The sequence below is a fragment of the Tursiops truncatus genome, chromosome 15 (genome assembly GCF_011762595.2).
Source record: "Tursiops truncatus isolate mTurTru1 chromosome 15, mTurTru1.mat.Y, whole genome shotgun sequence".
Taxonomy (NCBI): Eukaryota; Metazoa; Chordata; class Mammalia; order Artiodactyla; family Delphinidae; genus Tursiops; species Tursiops truncatus.
This window is the reverse complement of record NC_047048.1, coordinates 68,552,698-68,571,257: the sequence shown is the minus strand read 5'-3', so window position 1 is coordinate 68,571,257 and position 18,560 is coordinate 68,552,698.

The window sequence follows — 18,560 nt, the reverse complement described above, 5'->3', positions numbered from 1 at the left end:
GCAGCATCTCACTCCTTTCTACAGATGAAGGTGATGAGGTCACGGGGCAGGGGAGGAACTGACTTGATCCAGTTTTCACAGTTCACTCGGAGGTTCCAAGGATCCGTTTATAAGTGGAGAGACTGGTCCATAGTGAGAACCGGGAATGCCCGTTGCTCCGCTGTGTTGCCCTGGGGGAGCCATTTCCTCCAGCCACACTCAGTTTCCCACCTGAACAACAAAGACTTGGTTAAAGAATCTCCAAGAGAGTGTCCTTTCGTCTCTGACATTATCACCAAAAGGGTGATCCCATATACTTGGCAACCCACAGCCACCCCCAAATGAGTCATTCCAGCCGGAGGTCTTGGGGTCCCACTGATTCTTTATTGCTTCTTCCATAAGGTGCATTTTAAAAAAAAACAACCCTCTTTCTGCTGATTTGCAAGTTGCCTTCAGGTGCACCTGGAGGTGTTCTCTGCCCTTCTCTTTCCCACTTCCTTGCCTTTTCATTCTCACCAAGCCCTTCTCTTTCCCACTTCCTTGCCTTTTCATTTTCACCCAGCCTGTGGCTATCCCAGGCCTGGACCTCCTCATGCTGCACTTTTAAGTGGTCTCCAGGATTCCTGCTGTTATCGACTTTTAAACCCAATCATCATCTTATTTGTAAAGCACTGTTAGAGGTGCAATGGAGTGGAATGAGCACCAGCTGAGGAATCAGGCACACCCAGGAAGGACGCCAGGCTCTGCCACTCACCAGCCCGGACAAGTTAGGGAGCTTCTCTGAGCCTCAGTTTCCCCATCCTTAAATGGGAGTGATGATAGCAATCCCATGGTTGTGAAAACTGCCTAAGATCATACATGTGCCTGGCACAGAGCAAGCTCTCAATAAACCTCAGCTGTGAGTCTTATTAAAGAGCTTGCTGCCCCAATGAGGAGTAAACAGATGCTCTTAGTACCCTGCTCACTCATCCCGTCATCCTACCCCAGACGTCATCTGTAGACAGTTCCTGTGTGCACAAATGTCTACAGGACAGTGCTGGGGAATTAACACCCCAGGAACAGGCCGAAATCACTGAAGAATGGGAGTTGGTCGATAAATTTCCAAGCTTCCTCACCCCAGTGCATCAATCCTGAGCTGTGTCCCATGCCACCTCTCAGAAAGCTCCAGTGGGATTGAGCCGCAGTTACCCACAGCCAGAACCTGCTCCCTCTGACTTCCCCCCTTGGTCACAGTTCATCCTGCTGTCCCCTCCCCCATAAACTGCTTGTCCCCAAACCTTTATCTCAAGGTCTACTTTGGGGAGAACACAAACTAAGGCAGGGGCTTCCCTGGTGGCGCAGTGGTTGAGAGTCCGCTTGCCGATGCAGGGGACACGGGTTCATGCCCCAGTCCGGGAAGATCCCACATGCCGCGGAGCGGCTGGGCCCGTGAGCCATGGCCACTGAGCCTGCGCGTCCGGAGCCTGTGCTCCACAACGGGAGAGGCCATGACAGTGAGAGGCCCGCGTCCCGCAAAAAAAAAAAAAAAAAAAAAAAGAAATGAATCCTGCCAACAACCAGTGAGCTGGGAGGCCATCCTTCCCCAGTCAATCCCTCAGACGAGCCTACAGCCTCAGCCAACACCTGCAGCCTCCGAAAGACCCTAAAGCAAAGGTCAGGCTGTTCCCAGGTTCCTGACCCACAGAAACTGTGTGATAATAAATGTGTGTTGTTTTAAGCTACTCAATTTGGGGGTAAACTGATACGCAGCAATAGATAATAGTACACCTAGTCTACTGATTCTGGTAACATGTAATTAGAACTCAGAGTCATGATTCATACACAGTCATTCTACAGTCAGCAACAGGGAAGAGGCAAGACAATTAGTTTGGGAGATAACCTTGTGTCGCATCACGAATAACAGTAAGCAATATTCCTGGCAAGGAAATCCTGTGCATGCACGCCCCCCAGTGAGATTGAATGTCATCTCATTCAATCCACACCACAACCTGTAATGTTGGCACTACTCCAATCCCTGTTTTATAGATGAAGAAATTGAGATTCAGAGAGTTTAAGTAAGTTATCCGAGCTCACAAAGACAGCGCTGAAAACCAGGATTTTAACCCAAGCCTCTAACTTCAGAACCTTCCCGCTAAGCACTGCATTATAACCCTGACTAGGCTACCAATAGGGTAGGAGCCCTTTACAGTCTATGAGAAGGAGGGCAAGGGTCCACCCCTGACTCTAGTTTCCGCATCTATTATGTGAAGTACAGAAGTTCTAAGGGACCCCTAAGGTCTATGTCTGAGACTGGGGGTGGGGTACAGTGTCCGTAACTCTTTGGTTGGGCCCTATAATCATGCAATAAGGTATATGCATCGCAGTTTATTATTACATTAATGACAATAAAGAATGATTAGGAGAAGAAAAAAATAAAACTCCTGAGGCAGAGAGAACTGTAGCTTTGAAATCAATTGCAGTGAAGGTTGCTGAATTTACAGACTTAAAGGGTCCAGTATCCCAAGGATTTTTCAGATTCTTGGCCTTCCTACACGTTCTCATTCAGATAACCCTCTGTACGGTAATTCTTTTTTTTTTTTTTTTTTTATTTTTTAATTTGGCTGCACCAGGTCTTAGTTGCAGCGTGTGGGATCTTAGTTCCCTGACCAGGGATTGAACCCGGGCCCCCTGTGTTGGGAGCGCAGAGTCTTAACCACTGGACCACCAGGGAAGTCCCTGGATAGTAATTCTTTAAGGGGAATCTGATTTTGCATTTAAAACTCCTTAGCCCATCTTATACACTTATTCACTTTTCTGACCTCATCTCCCACGTCTGCCCCAACCACATCTAAGACACACTCTATGTTCTATCCAGTTCAAATTTTGACTATTTCCTCTGGTTTCTATGACTGTTCCACTGTTTAGAATACCCTTTGTCACTTGGCAAACATCTGTTGTTTTACACCTCAATTTGACTATAACTTCTATAAAGCCACTCTGGAAAAACCTTTTGTGCTGTCATGTATTAGTTACCTATTGCTGTGTAACAAATGACCCCAAATGTAGCAGCTTAAAATGACAAGTATTTATTATCTCAGGGTTTCTGGGAGCAGCTTAGCTGGGTGCTTCCGGCTCAAGGTCTTTCTTGAGGTTAGAGCTGAGGTGTCAGCCTGCTCTGCTGACATCTCAAGGCTCAACTGGGGCTGACAGATCCACTTCCGAGCTCACCCTGTGGTTTGTGTTGGCAGGTTTCATTTCCTCACAGGCTGTTGTACAGAGGCCCTCAGTTCCTCACCACTCCTTGGGGGCATAGGTCTGCTCACACTGTGGAAGACTGCTTCCCTTAACATATGTGATACAGAGAGAGACAGAGACAGAGGGAGGTGTGTCACTTGTCACAGTCTTTTTATAACCTAACTTGACATGACATACATCACTATTGCTGTATTCATTCATTAGAAGCAAGAGTATAAATCCAGCCCACACTCAAAAGAGGGGATCAGGTGAGGACGTGAATACCAAGAGACAGAGAATCCCTGGAAGCAATCTTAGAGATTGCCTTGTACATAATCACTTCTCATGATCAAGACATTATACTTTTTTATTTATTTGTCTTTTTTCCCTCAGGGACCAGACTGTGAGTACCCAAGTCAGGACTATGTCTTTTTATATAGTTTCCCATTTCTGACACATGCCAGGCAATAAGGAGTGAGTGGCCTTGACACTTTCCTGCCCATTGAGCTGCTCTCCCAGAACCTGGATCAGTATGGGGATCTATGTCCTGTTAACCATCACAGTCTCTCTGATGATGTGTTTGTCCCTGGAATAAGCCCATTTGCCCAAGAGCTCCCTCCTCTGCCTGCTTTCTTCTGGGTCACTGAATGGAGAGATAATCTTCTTGAAGGCAGCTCCCTGCCCAGGTGTGTTTTAGGGTAACCATTACTTTCCTGGCCAGATTGCTCTCCCCCCGCTTCATGACACCTCCCATGAAGACCCCATCCCTCCTTGTGCTTTTCTCTTTCCTGTTGAGTCTTTCATTTCTTCCTTTCTTTCTCTCTTTCCACTGGCCTACTTCACTGAGTCAAATTCCAGTTTGAAGGAAAGCCAGAACCTTTTGTCCCTCAGTGTAGTGGTGTGTACAAGGTGTATGGAATCAGACTGCTTAGCTTAGAATCCCAGGTCTGCTATTTATACTAGAAGTGTGACCTTAGGCAAGTTATTTAGTTTCTCTGTTCCTCACTTTCTTTATCTGTAAAACTGTGATACTCATAGTAGACATATCTCATAGTGTTGTTGGAAAGATTATGAAATACGCAGAACAGTGCTTGACACACAGTGTTATAAAGATGCTTGCTGGATGAATGAATGATCCTGCCAAATAATGTGCCAGAATAAATTAATAATTACATCTAAGAGGTTAGATGTCCTGTCCAAGGCCACCCGAGAGTTAGTGACAGAGCTGGAAGGAGACCCGGGTCTCCAGACCCCAATTTCTCTGCATCAATCAGGAAAGCGATATTCTCCAAGCTGATGCTTGAGTCATTCTCAACTCACTGCAGTTTTTTATTCTCTCATAAGGATAAGTCAACACTTAAATGAGCAGCATGAGTTTCCTGTTGATGGAGTCAGCTCATGGTAACATCTTTTTCAGTATGTTGACTAATCATAGGAATCTTGAGCTGCCTGTGAGGCTGGGAAAGCAGGTGATTCTATGCCCATCATGAATTGACACAGACATGGGGCCCAGAGGGTGCTCTAAAGGTTCAGATTGGATCCATACCCATCCATCTTGAAGAAATCCTTTGCTGTCACAATATATTAGCTTCCGTCATTTTTGTTTTCATGATGGCTCTGCTGAGAAATGTTGCCAAATTGGTTTGTCATCTGTAAAATGAGGCTGGAACTTGCTCCCACCTTGAGGGAAAGGACTGTTTCTTATCTAACACTGAATGCCCTGCGCCTGAGTAGTACCTGGTGATTACACGCTCTGAAGATCTGCTGAGGAATGATCTTTGAAGTCCCTCCCAACTCTCGCATTTAAAAACACTGACAGCAGAGATAGAGACAGAAAAATAAAACTATTGAAAACAGACACAACAACTCAATGAGTACAGACAGCTCTCTGGGGTCACTCATACACAGGAAAATAGGCTCCAACATCTCAGCAGATTCTGAGGTGCCAGTGGCTTCACTACTTGTTCAACAAATATCCATACTGATGATCCCAAGTCACACAGACAGTTCAGTCTTGCTTAAGGAGGCACTGGCTGGTGTTGTATGATTAACCATGTTAACTATAGAACACCTGCACTGAAGAGATGATCAATGCCCGTATCTGGTGGCCAATAAAACCACAATAAATTCAGCTCAGCTGACAGGTTTTTGGTATCCACTATGCATCAGATACTTTGTGAGTTTTGGTTCTCTGAGAAGTAGACGCCCAGATGGGATTAGGTGCAGGACATTCTTGGGGGAAATGCCTATGAAAGGTAAAGGGAGCCATGGCAGGTGGGGAGAGCCCTCAGACAGAGATGCAAGTCTGACACCCACGGGAGAGGCAAGGCAGGATCAAGAAAGAAAAGCTCAGATCACATGCGCTTCTGAGTTAGAGTCAGCCTAGGCGTGCAGGAGCTCCATGTCAGGCAAGAATGGTGTGGCTCTGGTAGTCCTGAAGTGCTTAGTCTTGGGCTAGAAGTGGTCCTAGGGAAGCTTGGCCTGAACTTGAGTGCAGGGAGAATCCAAAGACATAGCAAGGAGGCTGCCAGGTACCCTGCAGCCGGTGCTCTTGAAGGGAGTAGGACATGGACGTGGTGGCCACAGACCCTCCTCTGTTTCAGAGGTAAAGACCTGCCTAAGATCCAGTCCTTTCCTTTGAAGAACCTTCTTTTAAAGAAAGAAGATCATGAACAATGAAAAAAATATGAGAAAGGACTCATGTGGCAGAGAAGAATGAGTCATTAACTTACTTCGGCAAAGATGGTGCCTTGGAGAAGTCTTCAGAGAGGACGTGACCACCGGTCAAAGGGTTGAGGCGTCATAGCTGGAAAGGGGTGGCAGAAAGTAGATGACCAGATGGTCTGCCCTATGGGAAAGAACAGATTTTAAGAATCCAACTGCCTCAGTCTGTGAAGAGGCAGCCTGAAAGGGGTCCTAATCAAAGTGCACAAATTTATAAAGAGAGGACAGAAAGTGGAAATGAATTTGCTCATCAAATCCGAGAACCAAGGAATAAGGAGAGTGTTTCAGAGCAGATGCAGAAAGGCCTGCTTTACACTGAAGGCTGTCACCTTTTACAGATAATCAGAAGGAAATGAAGATGCTATATAGCAATGCCTCAGTCATCTGACCCTCCCTGGAGAGGAATTTTTCCATGCATATAAAATGTCCATATGGCAGGATGTGATTCTCTTAGGGAAAACTAAAACGTAATCATGTTGGAGAGAAAGCTTTCCAGAATAAGTTTGACCAATGCCCTGCCTTCTTAAGCACCATTTAGAAGTTTCCAGGGTGGGACTTCCCTGGCAGTCCAGTGGTTAAGACTTTGCCTTCCAATACAGGGGGTGTGGGTTCAATCCCTGGTCGGGGAGCTAAGATCCCACATGCTTTGCAGCCAAAAAACCAAAAACGTAAAACAGAAGCAATATTGCAACAAATTCAATAAAGACTTAAAAATAAATAAAAGTTTCCAGGTGACTCAGATGAGATCGCTATGAGCATGAGTGACTGTGCTCAGACTTGGTGATATTCTCACATCCAATGAAGCGTGGAAGTAGAGAAGTTCCTACACCAAACGGCTCCGAATACTGCACTCCTGAAGTTGCCTTGTCACCGTCTTCATCCACTATCAAGCAATTGGCGTAGCCTTCCCCCTTCTTTCAAGGAATTTGCTTATAGGAAACTTAGACACACTATCCCTTCTAATTCATTGCTTCTCATTTCCTTTGGGGTAGAAAACATGATAACCGTTCTCATCGAAATTATATTTAAGATGAGCCTAAGTATGTTCTGAAGAACTGAGGTTCTCTTCTATAGGTTGATTGATCCACGGGGAGTCCCTGCCATCTATTTTTGCCACAAACATGAGTTTGTACACATGCGTTGGTGGTAGACGGAGGGGTATTGTTTCTGTATTGGTTCTAAACTGTATTCTAGATAAGGAGATCCTAGGTGATCTCATGGTAGACAGTTAAGGGAAACTAGGACTAACATTATTTCATATGCCTCTTCAAACCATGATCAAAGCTTGAAACGTAAAACCTGGCTTCGCCTCTGCTTATAGTTTGTGCCCTTGCTGAAAAGACTTCAGTTGAGCAGAAACAGCCATGGCGGGGACTAGCAATCCTGATACGTGGGCTTATTACAAAGACCAGAGAAACGCGGCTGCCCTGCCCCACCCCCAAGTACATCAGCGTTTGGGGATGAATGAATGAGCAAAGACTGCTGGAGTTTCAACAATGTGTCAGGCACTGAGTTAGATGTTTTCACATACATTATTTCATTTTAAAGATAAGGAAACAGAAGCTCAGAGAAATCAGTGGAGTTGCCCAAGGTCATGCAGCCGGTAAAGGACAGAGCTGGAGCTAGAAGCGTCAATGCCCTTTCCTTTACATAAAATATCTTGAGGAGCCTGGAAATCCCACCCCATGTGGAAGCGGACTGGGTTAAAGGACGGTATTACCAACTCCACTGTCACTTCCTTCTAAACCAGACATTTGACCCCATCCCTTGGTGCTCGGAGTCCTGTTCCCCATTGGCCTCCCGGGCTCCAACAGTCCACACTTGCTTGGCTTGGAAAAGCATTACATGCCCCCTATAATTTAGCAACTTCAAAACCAGACCCCTCTCTGGCTTTCTCATTTCCCCCCATTATTTACAGCTCACCCTTTTTGACCCAACCAAGAAAACCTGCTCACAACCCTTCAGATGGTTTGTGCTTCCACTTCTTTCTACACCTTCTCGTTGGGTATGCATCTGTCTCAATAAAAATACATCTCCCTCTCCTCCGTCCACCTGGACTCTTCTCCTCCTTCAAATCCCTCCTCAAACTCATCTCTGGGAATAACTGGTTAAACTCAGCTAACTCTTCTAGTTCCTTAGCACTTGGAAAAAACATGGACACTCAAGTCAGAAAGAACTGGGTTCTAGACCTAAGGTGACCAGCAACGAGCTGTCTGAAAGGCGAGTCACTTTTTTAAACCTGTTTCCTTAGCTGTAAAACAGAGATTTAAACACCTGCACCTTGCCCAACCACAGCAGATACACTATCTGCTGCATCTGAGTGACTGACTTTGGGAGTCAAACTTCAAGAGTCTGAATCCTGGTGATAGTGCCTTGAGCCAATTACTGAGTTTCTCTAAGCTTCAATTTGCTCATCTGCAAAGAGTTGTGAGGACTGCAAAATGAGGTAATACATGTAAAACAGTCAGCAGAATATCTGCATATTGTAATTGCTCAACAAATGTTAGCTGTCGTTGTTATTATTATTATTTATCACCCACCTCGTCAAGTGAATGTGAAAGCAATTAAAATAAAAGACAATTAAAATAAAATGAGTCAGCAGTGTGCTGATGCTGACTTGTATCAGTTTACGAGACTCCGTAATTTAATGATAGGAACTTTGCAGACAGATCCATGGCAAGTTAGTAGCTTGAGAGCAGCTGTGATGGGAGGAGTTCACTATAAAAATCAACAAGTACTACAAATCAGGGGTGGTTTGGTTTTTGCTTTTTGCTTTTTGCTTTTTTTTTTTTGAGAATCTATTTTTAAACATTTACCAGCACACCCTTGACCTGTACCTGGAACACAGTAGATATTCTCTGTGTGTGTGTGTGTGTGTGTGTGTGTGTGTGTGTGTGTTTTCTGCCCTTTTACAGTAATTCCAGCCGTAATTCATTCCTTTAAGTCTCCACCCATGATAAAGCAGCCCAGCCTCCGCGCCTCCTCACTAATGGAGGGGCGCCCTCTAGTGACATAAAGAGTAATACGCTCTCTGAAATGTCTTCACTACAAGAGGGATCAGTACAAACTACCACCTGGAGGCAGAATCTAACCCTCTTATTTTGTAAATAAAGTTTTATTGGCACACGGCCACATCCATTCATTTACAAATTGGCTATGTCTGTTTTCACACAACAATGGCAGAATTGACTAGCTGTAACAGAGTTCATATGGACCACAAAGTCCAAAATATTTACTACCTGGCCCTTTACAGAAAACGTTTGCAGACCCCAACCTATAGTACAATTGTGTACGCTGATTTCTTTACTTTTACCCACCTGTGTTCATAGACCTCAATCCTCAGATTCATTGGCCGCATGGCATTTGATATCCTATTGTTGTAGACATAGGTCATTTCCACTATCCGTATTATAAACAGTCCTATAGTTGATACTGAGCAGGGCCCTGTGGGGCTCCTGGGCACAAAGCCTTTCTGTGTCCCCCATTTCTTCGATTACAGGAAATAGCCTTCATTCAGCCTCTACGACCTTCCCTGAGTTTCAACGGGCAGATTCAAGCAGTTGTTAATTAGGGAAGGGAGGGGATGTGAGACCAGGGAGAAACAAATAGTCGAGAAAAACAATAGTGCAGCCTTGGGGCAAGGTCCTGGTTCCCCATCAAGGGATACACGCAACAGTATCTTTGAGCTGTTTTGCAGATACTGAAACCCCACCAGGTAGGAGAAGTTAATGTAATGACGGTATGCTGCCCACAAGCATGCAGACCCCAAACTAGGTGGAACCTGGAGATTGATGATGCTGACTCCTTACCTCACCACCAACCCATCAGAAGAGTGTCCACGAGCTGAGCACTCCCTCTTTGAACCATTACTATAAAACTTCTCACTATCCTCTCCAAGTTGGGACACACAGTTTTTCGAGGCAGGAGCCCACTGTGTCTCCCTTTGCCTGGCAAAGTAGTAAAGCTATCCTTTTCTACTTCACCCCAAACTCTGTCTTCGAGATTCGATTCAGCACTGGTGTCCAGAGAAGCTGAGATTTTGGCATCATAGTGAATCTGTTATCATTTCATTGGAAAAATGTCAAGATATCGCCAAGGTAAAGAGCTCACTCTGTCACTGGAAGAAAAGCACTCACAGAGTCTCTGCTCTTCACTGTCTGTGGGATTTGAAGCAAAGCACTTAACGCTTCCTGAACCTCAGCTCCCTCATCTGATAAGTGGGACTAACAGTATTATTTGCCTCCCTGGGTTGCTGTGGGGAGCAAATAAGATCATTTATCAGCTAGCCTTTCCCAAGCTACAAAAACAAGTTCAGTAATGTTGGTTTTTATCACCTACACAGCCGAGGGAGGTATACATAATTTTCCTCGTTAATCACCTAGGACTCTGTGTGGAGAACACAAATTCTTATTTTGAATGTGCTTCTGAAGCCATTTCCAACCTCCCTGGGCTGGTTCCTAAATCCCACTTACTCCCTTAGAATGTGAGCTCTTCAGAGCTAAGAGGTGAAGGTTATGCCTGGAGAGGGGGTGTGGAGGATGAAGGTCAAGTGCCAGAGGTGGGAAACTCGGGGTACAAGATGTCTTCAGCCCGAGGTGTATTAGAGGCTGAGCCTGAGAAGTGAGGCCTCATTGCTAAAAGGAAACGGGGCTGGGGGCTCTCTCCTCAGCCTTGCAGGGAAGAGGCATCTGGTGAATGTTCCCAGCAGAGCTGCGAAGCAAGGTCCACACTCATACAGGTTGTACTGTGACCCTCAGGGATATGGTCTGCTCCTCCAGCTTCAAGCCAGTCCCAGGGCCAGCTGCTCCCAGCGCCATCCCTGGGGAGGGTGGCCCCCAAAGGATGCCGTTTTCCTTCTTTTTTTCTGCCAATATCTTTGGCATCCCCTCCTTCCTTTGTCCTTGCTCCCCTCATCCCCAGCAGGCATGCGTGGCCTGTAGTTGGGATATCAGATGCCCACCATAGCGGATACCCTAAATGCCCCACCAATAGTGCCTGGGCACTGCCTGTTCCCATGTACACAAACCGGGAGACTTCCAACTGAAAACACATGTGAGACAGCGCCTGCCTGGCCCTCTGAGCAGGCTGCAAGGGAGCGTTCATGCCTCCCATTCTCAGCAGCAGCCTTCCACCAGTGACTGATGGCAGTGGTAGAAAAACACCTCTGCTCCTTATCCCTCGGTTAGTAGTACAACGGAGGAATGCTGGACACTCCCTTCCAGAGGTTTCCTGAAGGGCTGAGCCCCAGGTGCCCACAGCAGTAACGTGCAACATGTCTTACCTTTATTGGCTCCTGTTTTCCCCTGTCTTTTCCCTCACTTATATACTTGTGCTCCCCGAGATCCCCACCCAAAGAAACTGCTAGCACTCACTTTCTTATCTCAAGGTCTGCTTCTAGGGTAGCCAATCTAGGACTTCCAGTTATTACCACCTACTTTGTGCCAGACTCTCCGTCAAGCAAATAATCATATAAACTCCTTATAGTGGCCAGCATGGGCTACCTTTATGATCTTGCCTTTAATCACTCCCCCACTCACTCACTTCTTTCAGTCACATGAGCGCCTCTGTAGTTCCTCCAACAGGCCAAGCTCTTTCTGGCCACAGGCCCTTTGCACATGCTGTTTTCTCTGCTTGGAACACCCTACCCATCCCATTGCCCAGATTTACAGCCTTGGGGTGTTAGCTTAAATGTCACATCGCCAGAGAAGTCTTTTCTAATCACCTTACCTAAGTAGAATCCTCCCTTCACCCCCCTTATTCCATCACAATATTTTATTTATTTGCTGATTTCACAGCATTCATCAAAATTTGTAATTACGAGCTTCATTGCTTGTTTGCTTCTCTAATAACTATCTTCCTTTCTAGACTGGGCAGGGATGAAATCCGCCTTATTTACTCATATCATTAGTGCCGATCAAAGTACCAAGCACATAGTAATAAGCACTTGATATGTATTTATTGGATCAATGAATATATGGAGATTGGAGCGGATACATTTCGTCTTCCCGTATCCCTATGTGTGGACTCACCTACCTTGCTCTCACCAAACACTCACATGCATGATTGCAATCTTCTTAGATGTATTACCATGTTTTTTCCTCTCTGTGCTCCCAAAGAACTTTAAATCAGTTCATCAAAATATATTTGTTGAGATGACAAATAGAAGTAGAAAGATGAATAATTCAGAAGTTCAGAGCCCTATATCTTCCCTTAGTGCTATTCTATGACCACAGAATAGGAAATGTCTTCCAAGTCTCAGTTTCATCACCTGTACAATGAGCACAATAAACCTGCCTCAATACCATGGAGCAGATGGTGTGTGTGAAAGGGGCTTGCAAACTGCAAGGCGCCACACGAAACTCTTACTGAATTCCCTTGTGAGGTTTTGTAAATTGCCACACCAATCCCTCGCTTTCAACATGGCAAATAGCAAAATGCTCTAAGCCTTAAGAGTTCGCTTACAGTTATTAGCCGTTCCCCCTGTATTTCATGTTCCCAAGAGCACTTGAGGCAGAAAGCCAGAACAGAAGCTTCCTGAACCAAATGAGGCTTAGTCGAGTATGAGTCCTTAATTGACTCCAGCTGGATTCACTAAGCCAGACTCCTGGTGGGTTCTTTCAGTCCTCTGGACAGCTGCAGGACCCACAGCAAGCCCGGAAGGGGCCCCAGGGATGCATCACAATCTGGTATAGGATATGGTCCAGGGGGAGCCTGACTTGATGGGATCTGTCAGTGAAAGGTCAGTAGAGAGAGCAAGGATAGCAGATAATGGTAGTTGACCTTGGTTTTGCATGCTGTGAATCCAGGGAAGGCCACAGTGTGAGGGAAGGGGGAAAGTGGGAGATCTAAAGAGGCAAAAGAATCTTAAACTTTGTCAACTTCTCACTCATCTGAGACATGAATTCTTGGACACAGGAGCACATAGACTGATGTCAGGGAAGATTTCAACAGCCTCCTGAAGTTAGAGTTCATAGAATTCTCTCTAAGAATCAAATCAAGAGGGAAAGCATGGCCCTTGGTGCCCAGTAATCCTGGATCTGAATCTAATCTCCATACCTTACTGCTGTGTGATTGGTGCAATCTGTTGAACCTCTCTGAATTCATATTCCCCATCTACACACTGAGGTAATAATACTTGTGTTACTGAATCACTGTCCTCAATTCAACACCCTTTTCTACATCCACACCTGGCCATGGCCTCATCATGGATACAGCATACTCCCCTGCCCTTTGCTTTTATATTGGTCATGCGACTTTTTTGGTCAATGGTATATGAATGGAAGTGTCATCCACATGAGATGAACATATTCTGGCTAGCTAACTGACAATAGGATTAAGAGAGAGGTATGTGGACCAGAGCCACACCAGCCAACCTTCTCACTTGCAGTGAGAAGCAAAGCTGCCCCAGCAAAGTTCTGCTTGAGTAAGTCAAGCTCCAGCCAATCCATCTGATGGACTTCAAATGATATGAAATCCACATGTCATTTACAGACATGTAAATGATCATAAACTATTCTTTTAAGACACTGAGCTGTGGGGTGGTTTGTTACACAGCAATAGCTAACAGATACAATAGCTAATATTACCCACCTCTAGACAACATGTGAGCTTCCAGTATGGTGTCTAACACGCGTGAGAAGCCCAGTAGAGGGAGGCCCTTTCTTTCCCTGCTCTGAAAGTGAAGCTTGTCTGACAGCTGCTGCTTATCCTGATGTTCCCAGCTTCTGCTTCTGAGACACCCCCAATGACGTTAAGGAGATTATTTTCCTTCCTGTTTCATTTGCCTGGTGCCAATTAAATCAAATTTATGGAATTTGTTCTGGTTGGTAATTACCCCGGGAAATTTCTTTTGGACTGTTTAAGAAGACGTTTCACTCTCCTCCTCGAATTTACTGCCTGTGGGACAGAATTATGACTGCTCAGTCTCAATTGCAAGGGAAAGAAACCATTGCATTATTTATTTCCTTGTATTTATCAAGACAGGTAAGAGATATCAGGCTATTGAAATCTCTTATTAGAGAGAAGGGAAGTCTCAAGGATGTGGTTTCTCAGGCTGCTATAACTTCCCTATGACCAAGTCCCAACTGAAGCTAATTATATCACTAAGCCCTGAGTGGCCCAACAAGGCCAGGTGACTCATGAGTTTACTCTTTTATGTATTCATTCTTCCATTTTCTCTGCTGTATGAGACAGTGGTGACACACATGAGATCTGGGGGTCCATTGCCTGGGTTCAAAAACTGTCTCTGCCAATTGGCACATGTGTGATATTGCGTAAATTACTTAATCCCTGTGAGAGTCAGTTTCCTTGTCTGTAAAATGAGAATAATAATAACGGTCACCTCATACAGATAAGAGGTTAAAATGAGACGGGGCATGTAAAGATGTAAAGTGTTCAACACAGAGCCAGGCTTAATAAGGGCTTACTCCATGTATCCTGTGAACTCTGCTCTGCCCTGGGGATACAGGAGTGAACAAGACATCTCCCATGCCAAGGGGAAGGCACAGTCTTGTGGCAGGAGCAGAAAAGTGAGTCAGGCTAAGGACAGAGGGCTTTGGGGGCAAAGAAAGCCCACCCAACCTAGCTTGGGAAGTAGATCCCTGCCCAGGATCCCACAGTCCCTAGAGGCCCATTTAGTTCCACATGTACCAGATGGAATGGGAGAGGCACAGAAGGTCTAGAAGGAAAGACAACTGATTCATACTTAGGCCCCTAGGATGAATCATACGTATTCTAACTTGACCCTCACAAGCCTGCGATGTAGCTCTTTGCTGGTTTCCTTCTACATGTGAGGAAACTGAGACTCAGGGAGGTTGACTTGCCCAGAGTCACACAACTAATAAAAAACAGATCAAGGAGTTAAGCCCAAATTTCCCAACTCCAGGCCCATTTCTGTCTTTTTGGGGCTGCCTAGACCATTCTGAAAGGAAAAGAGAACCAGTTATTGGTTTGCTTAAGACGGAAGAGCCAGATCTGCCCATGTATTTCCTCTTAACTATACGTCTGCAATGCAGTTAATATACCATCATCAAATTAATCAAAATCTATGGGGCTTCCCTGGCGGCGCAGTGGTTGAGAATCCGCTTGCCAATGCAGGGGACACGGGTTCGAGCCCTGGTCCAGGAAGATCCCACATGCCACGGAGCAACTAAGCCCATGCACCACAACTACTTAGAGTGCGCTCTAGAGCCCACGAGCCACAACTGCTTAAGCCCGTGCGCCTGGGGCTCGTGCTCTGCAACAGGAGAAGCCACCGCAATGAGAAGCCCGCGCACCGCAACAAAGAGCAGCCCCCGCTCGCCGCAACTAGAGAAAGCCCGTGCACCGCAACAAAGAGCAGCCCCCGCTCGCCGCAACTAGAGAAAGCCCGTACGCAGCAATGAAGACCCAATGCAGCCAAAAATAAATAAAATTAATTAATCAAAATCTAAAATGAGTCAGAATTAAAACTTTAACATTCCCAGAGGTTTAGCAAGGGTTCCTCATTCCCTCACCCCCTTGGGGAAAAAAAAGTCAGGAATCCCATTAGGAAAGCATCTTGGTTTAGGGCTGTTATTATTGGGGTGGTAACTTTCTTTGTTGCTCTGAGAGAATGAAATATGAACTATCCATTTCCTCTGCCTTTAAATTCAGAACAGAAAACACAAAATACTAAACACATAACAAGGATGTAAATATATTTAACTTTCAAACTATGGCAAATTAAGGTAGAGGGAAGGAAAAGAAAAGGCGTGAAAGGGGAAGGAAATCATGCAGAGCGAAAAACAGTGAGGATGCGGAGAGAAGAAACAGACACAGCAGACAGGCTGAGCGTGGCTGGAAAAGAAGAGACCCAGAAAGAAGGGGGAGAGACAAATGCAAGGGAAAAAATGTAGGAGAGTTACAGAAGAGAGGGACGGTGGTGGGAAAGAAAGAGGGAAACAGAAGACACCAGATTCAGAGAGAGAGGCTGAGAACATTGTGAAACAATTTCAAGCACGACCACTGCACTTGGCCGTGGCTTTCCCAATGCGCTCACCTGTTTCCCCTTTAAAGGACCTTTACACAGCAGTGCATCCTACAGGGAAGAAAATTATTCTCGGGACAAATGTAAACACACGCTGAGAAATGGGTGAAATAAAATACAGGGCCAGAGTTTTCCCTGTCTATTAATTTGGGGTGTTGGTAGAAAATCATTTCACTGCATATTCAAGACACTTCCTGGAAGACCAAGGCAATGAACCATTTCCCCCGGAGGCCCCTTTAATCTCTATGACATTGAAAACAACTTCGACAAAATCGGTTCTTAGGTCAAGAAGAGACTAAAGTGACATAGAGCAGAAATCAATGGATTTTTCTGGAATCCTGCAGGTTTTCCTTATGAACTGAGATAACTGGCCATGCTGGCTGATGACTGAGCCTTCCTCTGAGTCTTCAGACGTTTTCTTCCTCCTGGAGCTCAGGCTCTTGCAGCCTTCTGTGAAATGTAAGCAGAAGGACCTGCCGGAGACCAGGGAAGATAAAGAAATTTGGTCTGATACCTGATATTGTGGTCTACATGGCCACGAGCGCTCAAGTGGCCAGAACCAGTTCTGATCCACCAGACTTAAAGGGTCAGGGTGTGGAAAAGCTTGAGAGAGTCCCCTTGTCCTTCCAAGTCCCTTGGACTCCTCCCCCAAGCCCTCATGCAGTCAGTCAAGGCCAGCCTGGGTCCCTGAGATGAGAGAGTCAGGAGAGGCAAAGGCCTGGAATCTTCCCTATGGCCCCGAGACCCTCCCTGACCTGGGTGAGGATGAAGAACCTAAGATGTGTGTGTACTCAGTTCCCACCATGGGCCCCAGGAACCTCTACCATCTAGGAGGTGGTCAAAGCTAAGAGAATCTTTAGATCACGGTCTTTCATTGTGTTACCCACACAAAACAAAGCAAGAAAAAAACTGAACAAGTAATATATTAATGCAATATCATAAAAATTAAAGCTATGCCAAAATATATAAAATAAAAAGTGAAAGTCCCCCCATCACTCACCACTCCCACCCCTTCCTTCTCCCCACAAGTAACTCTTCATCAGACTCTGGTACGTGGCCTTCTAGATCATTTTTACGCATTTGCCTGTATGTGCCAATACCTGTGTAGGTTTAGGGATAATTTTGTTTCGGCAAATAGATTGTGCTATGTATACAATTCTGTCACTGGCTTTGATATTCAACAATGTATCTCTCCTTGTTTTCTCATATTTCCATGTCAGCACATAAAGTTCCCCTTCATTATCTTTATACGCTACAGCAGTTTGACAGATAATTAGATCGTTGCCAATTTTTCACTATTACAAGCATGGTTGCAATAAACACTCCCAGTACTTAGATCTCTGCACAAGAGCTTCAGGATTTCTGCAGGATCAACAGATATCTTGAAGGGGAACGGCTGAAGCAATTTTCCACTTAGGGAAACTGAGGTCCAAAAGGGGAGAGTTTCTCGAGGTTACATAACATGTTAGGGGCAGAACTGGGATGAGATGTGAAGGGGTCCGGGTGCCGGGCCAGCCTCCCCCATGACACCATCCTCACTGGGACTGTGAACTTGGACATGACTGATTGACTCCCAAGGGCTGTGGGATTTCAGACCCGGTACTGAGCAGACAGGAACAAAAGCTCAGAGTGAGACAATTCTAGCCTCAGGAGGAAAAAGATGGGGTGGTCAGAAGGTTCCCAGCAGAGGACAGCGAAGGAGCATTGAGTTTAGAATTTAAATCCTCCAACTCCCACCCTGGCTCCCCCCTGCTCCCCCCACCCTCCACCTGAGGCATTTCACATGACTGAGCCTCTGGTTCTTCTAACGTAAATGAACAAAATTTCTATCTTCCAGGTTTACCGTGAGAGCTGAACAAAGTGATCTACTGACACCATGATAAGAGTTTACATTGCCTGAGCTCAACTGTGTGCCAAGGACTCTGCTAAGTACTTTTCCTAAATGACATTCTTTGATCCTCACAATTCTATGAGGTCAGTATCATCTTTGTTCCCATTTTACAGATAAGGAAACTGAAACACAGAGTAAATCCTTGCCCAAGGTCACCCAGGTAGCAAATGCCAGGCCCAGGAGCTGAAGCCAGGCCACCTGGCTCCAGAGCTCAAACTCCCAGCCCTAAGAAAGGGGCTCAAAGCTCGTGGGTGCCCCAACATGGGCACGGAGTCCCCCGGACAGGGCAGAACATGGCTCTGGAGGTACAAGGCCCCAGAGGAGGGGTCAGCTGCAACATGCTCAGCCTCAGAGGTTCTGCGGCCACTTGCCACATGGGACCCTCCCCATGGCTGTCCTGTGCCGTGATTAACCAGCCCCGCAGAGGCTGCCAGTACCTGGGGCTGGCGGGGTCCTAATGGAAGCGAGCTGTCGGTAATTGCCTCCATCCATCACCTTGGTCCATGGAAGGGGACACAGAGTCTGGCTGGAGATTTCAACAAGCTGTTTCTCTGCAGAAACGAGGGCCAGTGACATAGTCCGGCTTGCAGAGAGTTTGAATAGGCAAGGCAGACCCAAGGACAGAAGACGAGGAGAGAGGAGGAGGGAGAGAAGTAGCAGAGGGAGAGAGAGACAAAGACAAGGAAATCAGAAATGTGGAAAGATGATGAGCTTGGTAGAAGAGTGAGAAAGGCAGTGTGCCAGGAA